The sequence below is a fragment of the Corvus cornix genome, chromosome 5 (assembly GCF_000738735.6).
Source record: "Corvus cornix cornix isolate S_Up_H32 chromosome 5, ASM73873v5, whole genome shotgun sequence".
Lineage (NCBI taxonomy): Eukaryota > Metazoa > Chordata > Aves > Passeriformes > Corvidae > Corvus > Corvus cornix.
The window spans coordinates 52,696,373-52,711,552 of NC_046335.1; the positions used below are offsets into that span (position 1 = coordinate 52,696,373).

General features: G+C 43.2%; 1 long non-coding RNA gene across 4 annotated transcripts in view; it reads right to left on the bottom strand.

Moving 5' to 3' along the window:
• Nucleotides 1-15,180, bottom strand: part of LOC104688162 — a 62,264-nt gene that overhangs the window by 44,175 nt on the left and 2,909 nt on the right. For 3 of the 4 annotated variants that reach the window (XR_005601977.1, XR_005601978.1, XR_002044411.3), the window contains exon 2: nt 6,633-6,780. The exons of the other annotated variant lie outside the window; for it this stretch is intronic. This is a non-coding gene — a long non-coding RNA (uncharacterized LOC104688162). The remainder of the gene's footprint in view (nt 1-6,632; nt 6,781-15,180) is intronic. 4 annotated transcript variants of the gene reach the window in all.

The following is a 15,180-nucleotide window of genomic DNA, read 5'->3' on the forward strand; positions in this document are numbered from 1 at the left end:
GAAGCTGGAGGCGGGTTCCCACCCCAAAAACCTGAGTGGTTTTTGCCAGGCACCAGCCACTGTGAGGAAAAAATGCACAAAAGCAGATACCCTGAGGACAGTGCCAGCAGGACAAAACAGAGCCCCAGGTGACCCATGTGCTCACAGAAACCCAAACCTTCCTGCTCCCTGAACTGGGATATACCTCCAGTAAAACCCATCACATCACAGCCCTTTGCGGGTGCCACAGAAGAAATCTGTCCCTGCTGCAGGTGATTAGGGAGCCAAACAGGACCAATGTAACAGTGAAACCCTCAGGCTCAATACGTTCAGCCGGGGTAGAGGGGCTGATCAGTGGAACAGGATGCACACACAGCTGAAGGTGAGAATGTTTCTACTGTGTCAGAGCTCCTCTTGCCTTACCAGCTGTATCATTAAGGCATCCTGGTGGCAGGTAGCCTACAAGGGTATTCATCTACACCATCCCCACCCTCTGTTTTAACTAAAGGTGGTATCTCTAACTTGCTCCAACTAGAGGCCAGGCTGGAAAAAGTACAGGTTCTCTGGATTCCTCCTTACGATGAGAATGACCCCTTCACTTGCTCACATCCAGTGCGATCCAGCTGCTTACACCACCCTCCTTTTAACACTTCCTCTGTCGCCCACCCTCCATGGCCACCTAAACGAAGGTTGCAGCACTGCAGTAACCAAGCAAAGAAACAAGCTCTAACTGCAGTGGCAAAGCAGCAGCTGAGGATCAGAAGAAAACCAGCCAGAGTTTGCAAAAATACAAATGATTCAAGGCACGAGTAGGGTTTCGCATACCTCTTTCTGGGCTGCTGGGTCAATTAACTGTTGTGCAATTCGTGCTGACTGTAGTTGTTGGGAAAGGTAAGAGAACCAAACAATAGGAGTAACCTTAAGGAAATCTAGTTTAGGGAAGAGAATTGCACAGCAGTGCAGCTCTCTCGAAGTGACTCATGGCAGGCAGTACCATTCTGAGCCAGTGGTGTCCTTTCACTCCGGTGCAAAAGCTCTGTTTGTCCGATGCCTTTTGGAAAAGAGATACCTGCTTAAGTGAGGACAGCCGGTACCAATGTGCAAACAAGCACCACTCTGCAGGCACAACAAGCTCTGTAAGAACAGATGCAGACATTAGTCTGATTTGCACTGAATTTTACTAAACTCCTCTCCTCAAGGTAGACCAATGCCCCTCTTTCTTTAAAGGCAAAAGCATTTTGAAAATGCCTTGCTGTCTCCAAGACTGGGAAGAACCAGAACGCTAAAACAAAGGGGGAAGGGGGAGCAACCCAAGTTCTTTGTTCCAGTTGGCATGAAAGAATCATTCTTACAATAACTTATTTTCTCCTTCCCCCCAACAGCTGACAACTCATGGCAACTAAGGACAGGGCTGCTATTGTCGTTAAGCAAATACTTGTCCAATCTACGTAGGAAAAAGAAGAGCTCCAGAGATGACGACATGTTCAAAATGCTCAAAATGCTTGCAAGGGCATCCCAGGAGGCAAATAAAGAGACAGAGCAGTGGAGGAAAGGGTTCCTGAAGCAAAAACAGGGGACAGAGAAGTGGCCTTGCAGATGCAGCTGCTGCAGAGGTTGAAGAGTCAGACTGCTTGACCCAGACAGGGACTCAGGCTCTAAGAGTCACCACAGATGCCAGACTGCTGTCATCCTCTGCAAGGCCCTGCTTCTGCAACCACGTTTTCTGGGGCACACCACACCCATCAGCATTCATTTCTGCATGAAGTGATGGCAAAAACTATTCTGAGCACTGGGAGAGCCCCTTTTCCTGAATCCTACCAGTAGGACAGCTTATCTCAAGCATTCAATGACCAGTGTGCACTGAGGACACATACTTAAGCTCTTTCACCAAAAATTGTTTTAAAAACCTGTGAACAATCAAGCAAACAAACAACTCACCACACTCCCACACAAAATGTGTTTATTGTTAGAAATCTCCTCTTTTGGTACAAAGCCTGAACTCTCCCCCATATAAAGCATTTCTGCATGTTCACCACTCCAGCCACACACTTCAGGGGAGGATGGGGGCTATACATCACAACCTTAACATGCGGGATGAGTTCCAAACAAAGCACAACATACATTTTTCCATAAGCAGTCCTAATCCTCAAAGCAGGAGCATGGATGACTACAGCCCAGCCTTGGCAGCATTTGTTTAGTGGTTGGAATAAGGGCAAGTCTGCCTTCAAGGTTATCAGCCTCTTCCCCCCACCTGTCCCATGAGGCTGCAGCCCTTCCTTTCATGACAAGTTGTGCAGAAGAGCTCCTGCAGTCACACTGGAGCTCGGTGGTGATGTGCCTGACATGGAGACAACAGGGACACAATTGTGTGTCTCCTCTGCAGCGCCAGAGGCTGCAAGGCCAAGAGTCGCAAGCGTGGTTGTGGGAATCCTGATACAAGGGGCTTTTCAAGACCCTCATGCCTTAATACAGGTGAACCTTCAGCTGGGCAGGCTTTGTGGGCCCTTCTTTATGGAATTATTCCAGAGGCTCCAAGCATAAGCAACAGAACCATGCAAATCAAACAACCTGGGGGCTCCCAAATGCACAGACTTGCAAGTACCAATTGTGGATTGTTCAGCCCTGTAGAGGGCTTTGGTCACCAGGGATTTTACCCGTTTGCAGTCCCAGATCTACAAAACTAACCTGCTGCCAGTCACCAGGTAGAGTCCAGGCAGACCACGCTCCACAGAGCAAGGCTGTCTGGTAGGGGCAGGGGTGACATCCCACATGCCTGGTGCCAGACTCCTCCTTGGCTGCCCTTATTGTCCTGGTCCTGACAACTTTGCATGTCTTCAGACGTGCTTGCAACAGCCTGTTTATATTCATCACCACGAACATCTCGATGCTTGCCAATGTTTTTAAACTGGTGCTGGCTGGGTTGCAAAAAACAAGATGGATGTGAGGATAAGACGAATCATGAGAATTTCAATTTCACTCCAAGCCTCAAAATTCCATCTTCTTCCAGTTGGATGCCACAACACACAGTATGTAAAGTCCCGGGATTTTATACACAGCAGTGGCAACGCATCTGGGGAAGCCTGGCTCAAGAGCCCAATACTTCTTTAGTCACACTGCAACACTGGATGGTTGTGGTGATCTGCAGCTAAGAGATCTTCTCTGGCTGCAGAATGGCAGCATTCCCTGCACAATGTTTGTGGATGTACAAGTCAACTCTACAAAACCATTGTGGGTATCTTGTTACCAGCCTCATGCAAACACTTCAGCAGAATGTTGGCTACAGACAGCTGTGCTCTGGCAGCAATGAAGTGGTATATGCAGCACCACAAGAGAGCACAGACACAAAAAATGGCTTTTATTATGCTGGCCCTCAGTGATGCTTTTGCAAAAGGAGAAAAAAGAAACCCAGCATTTTCAGTCTGATAGATTTTGTTTCTGAGAACATTATGCTTCAGTTCTCTTATCAACTACTGAAGAGTTTGGAGCTTCTCAGATTGTGAAATACCTAAAAAGCCACAGCAGACAGGCACTATGCAGATAAACAATCTCAGCACAACAGCAGCTGCAGAAAGACAGTAAACATGGCCTTCTGCAGCTAAACACTGTAAGACAAAAACAAGAAAGCATCCATGATTAGGGCAATTTATAGCCTAAAATAAACCTGGAGATTGATGAAGAACACGAGACCGAGAGAAACCATTCCTTCCATTTCACCAGTTTTGTAATTGCTTTGGAACGGGAGAGGAGAAGAATTTAAGAGATTAGGGGAAAATCATTCTTCATTCCCCATGAGTCTGATCCAGAGCTTATTGAAGTCAATTAAATGAATCCCACTCCAGGTCCACTGGACTTTTTCGATCAGGCCGCATGAGATGATTCCTAAAGCGGCTGTGCAGGAAGGATCAAGTTTGTTTCAGAAAAATATATTTAATTAGCACTTTCTCTTAAGGTAATCACAGACCCCATGAGGCAGTTGAAACTCAATGCATCTAGCCACAGCACTCAAAGGTGAATTGCTGTGAAAAGCATCAATTTAGGAAAACAACATTTGTTTTCAACATTTTTCCGCCCATTTACTGCTGACATGCCCAGGATGATCAGAGGTGATAAAAGAAAATAGTGCTGCTTTCTGCTCCTTCTCTCCAGCCCAGTGAACCTGCACATTTGAACTTTCACTGTGTGCAGTCAGGCTCGTTCTTTCCTTGAAATTTTGTGTTATTTCCTTTAAAACAGTGAGGAAAACCTGCAAATGTGAAAAGCTGATAGCACATGACAAAAATAGGAGAATCCATGTGCAGATTTGACTTAAACTGCTCTTAATTCAACATTTACAGTTGTTTGGCTTGTGAGTCAATGATGACTCTTTAAGTTGGAGTTTCCCCTGAAATTCTGCCTTTACAAGCAAGTTTTTTTTCAGGCCTCTGTCCAGAAGGGGAAAACTAATGGTTCTTGCAAACATTATCTTTTGGGTAATGTTTTTGGTTTGTTTTGTTGGGTTTTTTTCCTGATACAAACCTTCTGAAACAAAGGCCGAGTCAAGAAAAATACTGGTTTCTCAGCTTCCATTATGGTAAAAGGGAATGTTCTTCTTTAAGAAAACAAACTCACAAAAACATAAGCAAAAGAATCCCCCAGAGATACACTGTGCACAGTGAAGAAATGTTCAGCAGTTCATGCAGGTGACTTCACTGGGTCAGTAGCTGCCTGTGTTCTGAAGGTCCTCGACAAACATTCCTGGCTTTAACCTTTCCAGGACTGAATTAAATTCTTGTTGTTATCAAAATTAATTAAGATAATTTTGAAGATTTTGTTATTTTGGAAAATAAACATTTATCCTCTTTGGAACAGATGGTCTTCCAGATATAGCCAGTCCTATGACAGAGATATTGTACATCTCCATCATTGCTGAACTAACAGACATGTTCATTTCTTCATAACCTAAAACGTTCATAACGTATGTGGAGCACAAACTGCCTCCTATGTCTGTACTCAAAACAGGTCTTAGAAACAGTGATGCTTATGGAAGGAAATAATTTAATTATGCCTATCTCAACAAGGTATCTTTCAGCAATTAAAAAAGAAAAAAACCCAGAAAAATTCATGTTCTGTTCTGACTCTAAAGTTAGCACTGACTCCTGCTGCTAAGGTTGGTCTCAGGTTTCATCTCCTCCAGAAAAACAACTAACAGAGCTGGTTTCTTGAGGCATGTCATGTGTACACTTACTCCACTATCAGGGTGACTAATCCCTACCCACACTGCCCAAAACCTTCTCATCTTGCTTGTCCTAAACACACCTCTCCTGATGCACTGACAGCATCCCAAACTATTGTTACACCACAGAAAAGGATAGAAGCTCATAAATATCTAAACCCCAAGTGATTCTTTGGATTCTTTGTGCCCACATGTCCTCTACTCTGAAAGCTCAGTTGTGGCATGGAAGTGAGTGCTTGGATCCCATGGGAGTTTGAGCTGCCACTTTATACTGCTGGCAGTGTGGAGGTTTAACCTGAGGGGGGATGCAGCCATGGCCTGCTGTCCCATCCGGGAGCAGGGAGGGAGGGCACAGAGTGTTCCTGCTAGGTGATTCTGCCCTGTTTCTGAGTCCAAGTACTCTTATGGAAAGCTGTGCACTTGTATCTCCTCCACTGCCAGCAAGGGAACTGGCTGTGTTTTTAGGGAAGGATGAACTTGGAAAAGGACCAGAGTGTTGGAGTTTTGATGGGTGCTTTAGCGTGGTGGATGCTGCTTTAGCACGGTGGGTTTCTTCCCCCCTGCCCCTTTTCAGCTCTTATCCAGAAAACCCTGACTGTATCCTATGAGATGGAGGTCCTGAACCATAAGTTTCAACTCCTTCAACTAGCATTATTTGTGCATTCATGACCCATTCTATTTACCCATACTCACAGCAATCACTGCACTAGAAAATAATATAAAATTTGGCTGTGTTTCCACCCTTTCTTTTTATTTAAGTGAGAGCTCCTGTTAAGACAGAAGTAGCTCCTCTTAAATAGTGCAGGTAAGGATAGGCAGCAGGACTCTTAAGAGCCCCCAAGGAAGACAAGGAAACCAGAAACATTTCGAGTCAGAATCCTACTTGTTATTAATTCCTGGCTTTTCCATTCTGGAGAGTGCTGTACATATGTAGTGCTGGAGCAGTATATCTTCTTTTTGCTCAGGGCTACCAAGTCTGGCAATCACACCATTGAATCAGAGGTTTACTATTAGCTCTGCATTAATGGTGGGCTGGCCTGCAAAATAATTTTCAAACTGGGGCAGAAACCACAAATGACTAGGGCAGAAGTAGTTGTTATACATGAATGATAGGTCTTCTGATCTTCCAAGACCATTTTCAGTTATTGTTCAAGATTTCTGGAAGACTTTTCACCAGTTGAACTAAGGAGTCAAAATAATGGTACATTTGTGTATTCCATGTGTCTGGTTTTTGTCAGTGTACTTGCACACATTTCATTTTCCAGGACACACTGATTCTGGAGAGACAGCAGACATTTGAGAAGGCTGAACTGAAGTGCAAACTGACCAATAGATTAAAGCAGCAGAAGCTGCAGAGGAGCCAAATTCCTACAAAAGTGAAGACATAAGAGAGAAATAAAAAGAGGCTAAAAAATGCAGTGATATAGGCAGTTAGTCTTACCTATTTTGGGTTGTTTTAGTTGCATATCCTTAAGTATTTTTGCAGGAATGTGTAACCTTCTTGGGCAGGAGGAAGAGGAGGGGAAAAACAAGCCTGCTGGGTTGGAAGTAGAGACTCTGTGCAAAGATTATTCCCCAGGCATGTCCTCCTACAAGAAAACACACAAAGTTGCAGAACTGTTCTCTTGGGAAGATGCAGCACTCTCAAAGCAGGTGATCAAGAGTACTTCTGGTATAGCTTTTTATTTGCAATATTCCTGCCAGCACAGCCCCATTATTGAACTTCCCCGCTGTCCTGATCTGGTCTGTCTGCTCTGATATTTTTAATCTGGAAAGTGATTGCTAAATCAGAAACATAGTGAAGAAAGAGGGACATGCCATCAGTCTCCATGGCCTGTTTGAACTTCGTACTAGTCTGAACAACACTGACTTGCCAATAGGATTCCAAGAAAGCATGGAGGCTGCTTTGTTTTTAAATTTGCTAGGGAATATGCTTCTCAGCTGCTACACAGGAAGCAGTCAGCCCATCCATTACAATTGTTTTCTTGAGACCAGATTTGAGGTATGTTACGAAGTATATGAGGTATTTTATTAATTATGCAAGATCGGGAAACTAGCTGAGTTTCTTTGAGATCCCACACATGGGCACATAAAGGACAAACAAAGTAAGTGCTGCAAAAGACAAACATAAACATGCCTGCAAACACAATTGTTCACTCTGCCTCGAATTACAAAACAGCATTTTTCACATGGCTGGAGTCTTAGGTCATAGCAAGTGTCAGTGGAGAAGAATTCAGAGAGGTGAGGATGCAATATTCTAGAAATACGTCTGGTAGGACCTGGCTTTGGAAGTAACTTTTCTCAGAGAAAAGGCTTTAATAATAAGCAAGTGTATCAGATTTCTGCAAACACACTGTTAAGGTCGGCAGAGCAGCTGGCAGCAAGGCGAGTTCTGTGACCTGCTCCTGAACCCTTCAAACTCATTTCCTGTCAAACATCAGACCCAAGAGGACAAGCAAAAAGCTGTTAAGCTCTTTTCTAGAAGAGTCTGAGATTAGAATTCCAGTAATGGCTCAAATTCCTTTCCAGTTGTCCTGAACTGGCCACTTGCAGTGATTGCTATGCCGTATGGCAGCGCTGTCCTCCTCTGGGGGAAGGAGGAGAGAGTGGGGGTGGAAGGAGGGGTGAAGCCATGGAAAATAGGATCCAGCTTTTCCAACAGCAAACAGGGGAGTCAGATGCGCCATTCATTTAAATAAATTAGAGCTACTTCCGGTGGATGGCAGCAGGTGGTGGGGATTGCTCAGCCTGTCCTGGACAGCAGAGGTAAGCCTGGATGCCTTGTGCCTCTTCCCAAAGGCAAGCCCCCGATGGTCAACGCGCTCAGTCCGGTATAGGAAACACACAGCTGTACAGATTTTGTGGAAACAGCTCATAAGATCACAGGTAATACCACTTCAAGATCTTCCTCTGTCCCAAAGTGGATCCAACAGTACAGAACACAAGAACTAAAAAAGCCTAGCAAGGAATATCTATCCATTTTCTTCTGCACAGAACCTTCCCAGTTTTCTGCGCCAGCTCTGCAAGGGAGTCCAATGTCACAAGGAGTCACAGCAAACACTACAAATGCCCTTTGGGTTTATTTGGCAAGACCATTCTGGAGCCAAATTCTTCCATCCTGTACCATATCAATGGACAGAAAGGTATTGTACAACACCAGGAGAGATCTCCTTTCCTTCCATCTTAAGGAATCACCAGTATTTCTCCCTTTCTCTTTTTTTTAAGTTTACTCAGCTATCATCAACCTTTCTGTAAGCACCTCCATCTCTATGACAAAGAAACCAAAATTAAGATGAAATCTTGATTTTCCATGTTTCATAGTTAAGAGGCAGAAGGGATCTGAAAACAAATCTGATAAACTTTAATTTACTGCATCTCAGTAGCTATCTTCAATTTCATCTTCCTTTCCAATTATACTGTTATAAACTAAACAATATATCTAAATATATAGCAGACTATTTGTACTAAGATGTAAATCCAATAATAAAGAAAAATGTTAAGGAAAACAAGAGAAGTAAACTTGCAGCAAATTAATCAAAACATTTGCTTTCCATGTGGGTGAAAATGCGAATAAATCATTACAGGCAGACTTGCTTGTGATTTTGTTTTTGTTTCTTTATTATTCTGTCTACTATTGGCCAGAGGCTTACATTCATTTCTGGAAATGAGCCAGCTTCTGATAAAAAGTACTTCTATAGCAGGTGTATAAACTGAACAAATTCTACCATCAACAAAAAGTTAATATTTGGCAGGATTTTTGGATTTGGGTCTGTTTCCTCTAGTCAGTTCATTAATATAAAGTTTAACTGCCTTCCTTCCTTAACCCAGAAATAGCAAACAGCCTCTCCCTTTTCCCCCCAAATCACACAGCTCCTAATCACTGGTCTGTGTCCCAGAGACTCCACTGCTGCACACAAATCACAACGGCCACCACACAATCCTTCATGTCAGAAAGGCTGGGGAATGCTTCAGCGGGATTAGATGCGTTTTCCAGATTTACTGCTGAAAATCATGGGAAACCTAGGGACGAAGAGACAAGCTAACATTTTAGTTGAGCTTAGTGGCTCTGAATTGGCCAATGCAGCTGCTGGCTGAGCAGGGGCTGACCTGCAGCCAGCACGTAAAAATGCAGGGCTAAACAAGGAACAAATAAATAAGGAAAATGCCACCCTCGGAGAACAAGGCTTGAGCTCCTCTGGACAAACCACAGCGTAACAAGATCAGCTCCCTCATCAAGGGCACAGCCAGACTCTGCTTTCCCCTCACAGGCTTCCTTTCCTGAAAGCAAATGTTCTGTTTCACAAATCAAGGTGGGATTCCTACATATTGGAGCAGCCTGATGAACAACTACAGCCTTTACCAGTGAAACCCACAAGGCTCTGACTGGGAATCTGCTTGTCCCCAGTATTTATTACAGGGCTCTCAACCAGTGTCTGCTCTTTCCAAGCATTTTGGTCTGAACCTGAACTTCACAGGTTCTTGCCCGTGAAGTCCCAGATGTGTTCAGGAGTATTCCTGTACTTTGAAAAAGCTTGGGTGCATGTGGGGCACATCTCCAGCGTTCACTTAAATTCAATCAATTAAGAGCAGTCATGAACTCTCTCAAACAGAGAGTGTGCATAAGCAGAAGTTTATACCTATCGGGGTAGTTTGAAGAAGTGTACAAGGACAGAGATTTATAATCAAATCCTGTAGAATGTACTGAAAACTACGCTCCCAAGATACTAATCACAGAGCATCAGCAGGCCTGGGACTCCAGACAAAAACAAGTTTTTCTTTCACTTATATAAATCATTTTGTAGCAACCCAATCAAAAACTAAACTTAACAGTGCCAGGTCTCACTGACCTCAGTCCAGGACAGCGGTAAATACATGTCTGCCATAATTAAGTTCCATTCGAGTTAACAAGTCAAAAACATATTTACTGCTGTTTTGAATGGGAACATTTGCATTTTCATCTATTCTTACAATTAGGGCCCCATGGAGAGCTAAAAACAATTCCAAACTCGCTATCAAAGTATAAATAAATTGGAGCAGCACTTCTCTGTGTTGATATGGCCAAGGCATTTATGCTCAATCAACCACAAGCTATCTGAGGCTTACCCTAGAAAAAAAGATATCAGAATAAAACTAGAAGCAAACTCTGCACTGGAGCTGCATTTCAGATTGTAGTAAAAAATGTTCTTGAAAACCACCAGGCTACATTGGGTAAGTTATTTTGGAAGGCATTACAAACCCTGGTACCGACTCACAAGATCAGTCCTGTTCAGACATCGAGGTACAACTGAGCCCCAAATGAGGGGTGCGGCCGAGGGGAGGAGCACAAGTGGCTCAGGAGGTCAGCATGGAACTGTGTGCTGATCAAAACCAACCAAGACAGTACCTGAAGACTTTCCACATGTCTAGGTAGTCCTGTACCAACATAATTAATTCGATGTCCTTTTTTACTGCTTAGCAGCCTTCAAAGAAAAGTAACACTTGGGGAGGCCCGGTTAAAGTTGGGATTGATAGCAAGCCCTGCAGTATTGTGCAGGAACAGCTTTGTAACACCCTGGATTACTCTGGAGAACTCTGCTGGGAGATGGTACATCTTAGGGTTCTGCTTGTTCTGGCTGACCAACATAGGAAGGAGCCATACAAATCAAAATAGGAATATATGCAGGGTGTTTGAAATTTAAAGGCTGCCTCACCCAGAATGTGCAGAGTTGGAAAGGACCCACAAGAGTCATCGAGTCCCAAAAATAGGGGGAAGGAAGTGGAGCATGGCTGTGCTCCTGTCCCTCCTGCTTTTGAGCAGAGTGGATGCCAGCTGCCCACAGAGCTGAGAGAGGAAGCTGGGCTGCGGGTAGAGGCTCTACAAGAAGATTGTTTCTGTCATGAACCTTGAGGGAATTGGCATGGATAAGCACTGGTGTGATTACATACCCCAGCAAGAATCATAGTTCATTAAATGAGGTTACTAAAAGAGGCAAGAAGAGGACAAGGTTAGAACACTGCAAGACCCAATGACTATTTCCACATTGAAGAGTTTAGAATAATAGCTCCTGAACAAATTGAAAACAAGAAACTGAATTAGGTTCAGATGATCTTCTCCTGAATAAACTTCACTGTGGAAGATTTCACAAGGCACTGCTGAAGCATAAATATCCATACCCAGTGTAACAATACATTCATCTTTGGGGGTGGGGCGTGGAGTGGGGAGAAAAAAGCCCTCACAGGTCCAGACAAGGTTAGATCAGCACTATTTAATATCATCAGTGAGAGCTAAACTGAATCTATTACCAAAGGCCATGTGAGTGTGTGAAGTCCTTCACAAACAAACTAGGTTCATGCAGTCTCTTTCCCTCTTTCCCTCTCTCCCCCCTGCCCAAATTTGATGTATACTCTACAATAGCACTGACATTTTGGAATCCAGTCTTACAGGTACGTAAAGGTTTGGCATAAAAACAAATAGTTGTCATCTGGAATAAGACATCTGGGAGACTTGAGGAGCAAGTTAATAGGAATTGGTTTTAGTCTTCAGAAAACCTATGTTTTTTAGGAATTACAGAGGTAGAATTTAGGATTAGTTGTTCCTGTTAAACGGCATGCAGTGAATTCCACTCATGAGTATGAAAGTTACATTGTATCTGAATATTTTGCAAAAGTTTCTGAAGGACCTTGTCTAAAAATCCAAAGTAATTTCTAGGAATTCTCTTGAAAGCCTTAAGAAACATACTCTGCAGCCCTAGGATTCATGTAGGAAGACATTCATAAAGCTAACCTCTCAAACCTTTTGCTTTTAACTTGCCATCTAAACAGTGTTTGTTACACTCCAGGGCAGTGTAGTAAAACAAAAACTTCCAGTGGTATTTAAGTAGAATGTTCGTCTTCCGAAGAGCAGGAGTTTGGTTGCAAACCAAATATTGCAGCACTGCCATAAATGCTCTATAGCAGAAATTTTATTACAGCAGAGATATTATTAACAGCAAAAGGAATTTTTAGGTCAAGAGTGTCTCTCCAATAAGATTCCTAAAGACAAAAAACCCCACATCAATGAAAACAAGCAAAAATTACACCCAAATCCCTCTCATCCAAGCACTCAGCTCCTATAAGGTCACATTTGCAGTGCAAAAGTTGTTCCATATTAAGAAGGGAAAAGAAGTCTCAAGAAGAAAAGTAATCACAACCCCAAAGTGGCAGTCACCTTCACTGTAAATTAGGAGACCTCCTCTGTACTTTAAACTACAGCATACAAAAAGATAACTGCAGAGAGTGAAAAAATATACTGCATTGTTTGTTGTCTTGGTCTTACTGCACAAAGCACTAGAAGATCTAGAACAAAGGGACATAAATAATTTTGAAATATGCCAAAACTTTGGAAATGCCCACCCAGAAAAACTACACAGAGTGTAAATTTTTGCTTTAGTCAAGCCAAGAACTTCCCTAGATAATGACAACAAGATGAGAAACTCAGGATAATCAGAACAAGTAGAACATCTGGATAACTACGAAAAAAATGTAGGAGTAAACTATTACATTGCAAGAGTGAAAGCCTGACCCTGGTGCATAATTTTGTAGGACATTAGGGACTGCAAATGCTCTCTGGTATTATGGACAACAGTATTTTGTTATGGAAAAGGCAGAAGGACAGAGTATTTGTCCCTATTGCTGAGCAGCAGGCGTGGTATGCTTCCTCTTGAGGTTCCTCTGTATCCATGAACAGTTGCAGGCCCTCATATCATGTTCCTCACTTACAGAATCCACTGCAATGTTTCAGCTTCCTCAAATCTCATGGTGGGATACACACGTGGTTGCTTCCTGAGATAATTGACTGCTAAGATAAAAAGCAGATAAAGAGGACAGGAAAAAAGATACAGTACAATTCTCTGCTGTTTCTGCTTCTCAGTTCACAAGATCCTCCATTTGTCCCTCTACAAAAAGTGGTTTCAGATAGCACTTCCAGAACTGGTTCTGTTCTCTATGGGTTAAATAAACAAATAATTCATATTCAGCTGGAGGTCGTAAAGGCTTGAGCAAATTCTTTACATAAGATAAAGTTATTATTTTGCTATGTGTGTGGGGTTTGGTTTGGTTTTAAATCAGGAAGCTGAACTTCATGATGTCTCTGTGTCTTTGGAAAAATGAAAGAAAGAACAAACCTGAAAGGTGGGGCTGTTCAGCCTTGGAGAAAAGAAGGCTCTGGGGAGACCTTACAGCACCTTCTAGTGCCTAAAGGGGCTACAAGAGAGCTGTAAAGGGAGTTTTTAGAAGCGCATGTAGTGACAAGACAAGGGGGAATGCCTTCAAACCGAGGGAGGGTAGGGTTAAATCAGATATTAGGAAGAAATTCTTTACTGTGAGGGTGGTGAGGCACTGGCAGAGGTTGCCCAGAGAAGTTGTGGATGCTCCATCCCTGGAAGCATTCAAAGCCAGCTTGGATGGAGCTTTAAGCAACCTGGTCTAGTGGAAGATGTCCTGTCTACAGTAGAGGGGATGGAACTGGATGGTATTTAAGGTCCCTCCCAAACCAAACCATTCTAGGGCTCTTTCCAGTGAACAGAGCCACAGACCCCTGAGAAGGAATGTTTATAACTTTCCCAAAACCAGAGTTAAAAGGAAGATGTGCTACTGTTTCTACATTCTAAACAGTGGATATTCAAAAGGAAAAAAATGTAAATTAAATAAATGGTTCCAGCATGCTGAGCATGGATGCCAAAGACACAGAAGCATTTTTGTGGTGTCTTGACAAAGCAATTTTATTTGTGACACACTGTAACAATAGCCCAGAAAACTTGAATGGAACCCCAGCACCGACCAATACAAAGCCATGTCTAAAGAGACAGCAACGCAGGATGTGCATTGCAAACCATATGAAATGCAATGCAAATAATTTTTCAATGCAAACCATATGAAAAACGTCCATCTGAAGGCTCTGAGGTAGAGAAACACTGGCAACACTGAGTTTGAAAGTATTGCATGTCCTGCTCCCACAGTAAAAACATTGCTGGCAAACCCTGTTGGCAACCAAGAGGTAACAGGGCCTACGTCACATGGCACAGCCCTTCAAGCTTATGTAAACACCAACCAGCTCCACAAAATATTTGGAATGCTGATTTTCTTTGCCATAAAACAGTGTAAGTTACATCACGTGACTTCACTGAAGTTTGGTTTGAAGCAGAGCAACAGATCTGAGCTTTCCTACACTTCTAAAGAATTCTTTGGATTTGAACTGTGCAGTTGGCCTGCAGCTTGACAGGAGGGATCCATCAAGTTTGGCCCCACGTTGAATCATGACACAAGGAAATGTCTCTGAGTTACTTCTCCAGGTGGATCTCTCACAGCATGGAGAGCAAACAGCCCTGCTGAAGTTCCTTTTTAGCTTTGAATAATTGCACTCATCTAAGAGGCTTTACAGGAACAAGAGAGCTGCCCTGCCCTTCACTTCAGGAACGGGGCCCTGTCCTATGCCCTGGGCCAACCTCCATTTTCCAGTACTGGAGCTGTCCATCCTAAAGTGTGCAGTGGCACTGAGAGCAACACCAGCACACCGTGGTGCTTTTTGCAGGAAGTCAGCACCACTGGACGTCTCCTTTACGTGCCTGTGCATGCACATGCAGCATGAGAAATAAAGAGGAAGAATTAGATGTCTGCAGGCAGCTTCAGGGCTCTGCTGACCCAGGGGCAATTGCTCATTACACATAGTAATGAATTTTGTACACCTCATACCATACCTGACAGCTAGGAATATATGCTTTACTTATGAATAGTTCCAGAGATAACTGGGAAAAATTTTGCAGCCAATACTATAAATTATGGCTCTACACCAGTTTATTTTGAGCCATGTCTCTATAGGTAAGTGTTGAAGGACTGAGTCACATTTAACACAGCAAACATAACCAACCTGAGGGAGATGTCTCCTTGGGCTGTGCTCTCAGACTGCTGAATGCTGTGACATGAAAGTTTTGCAATATTTTACAGATAACCAGATCACACTGCATAGGAAGCAC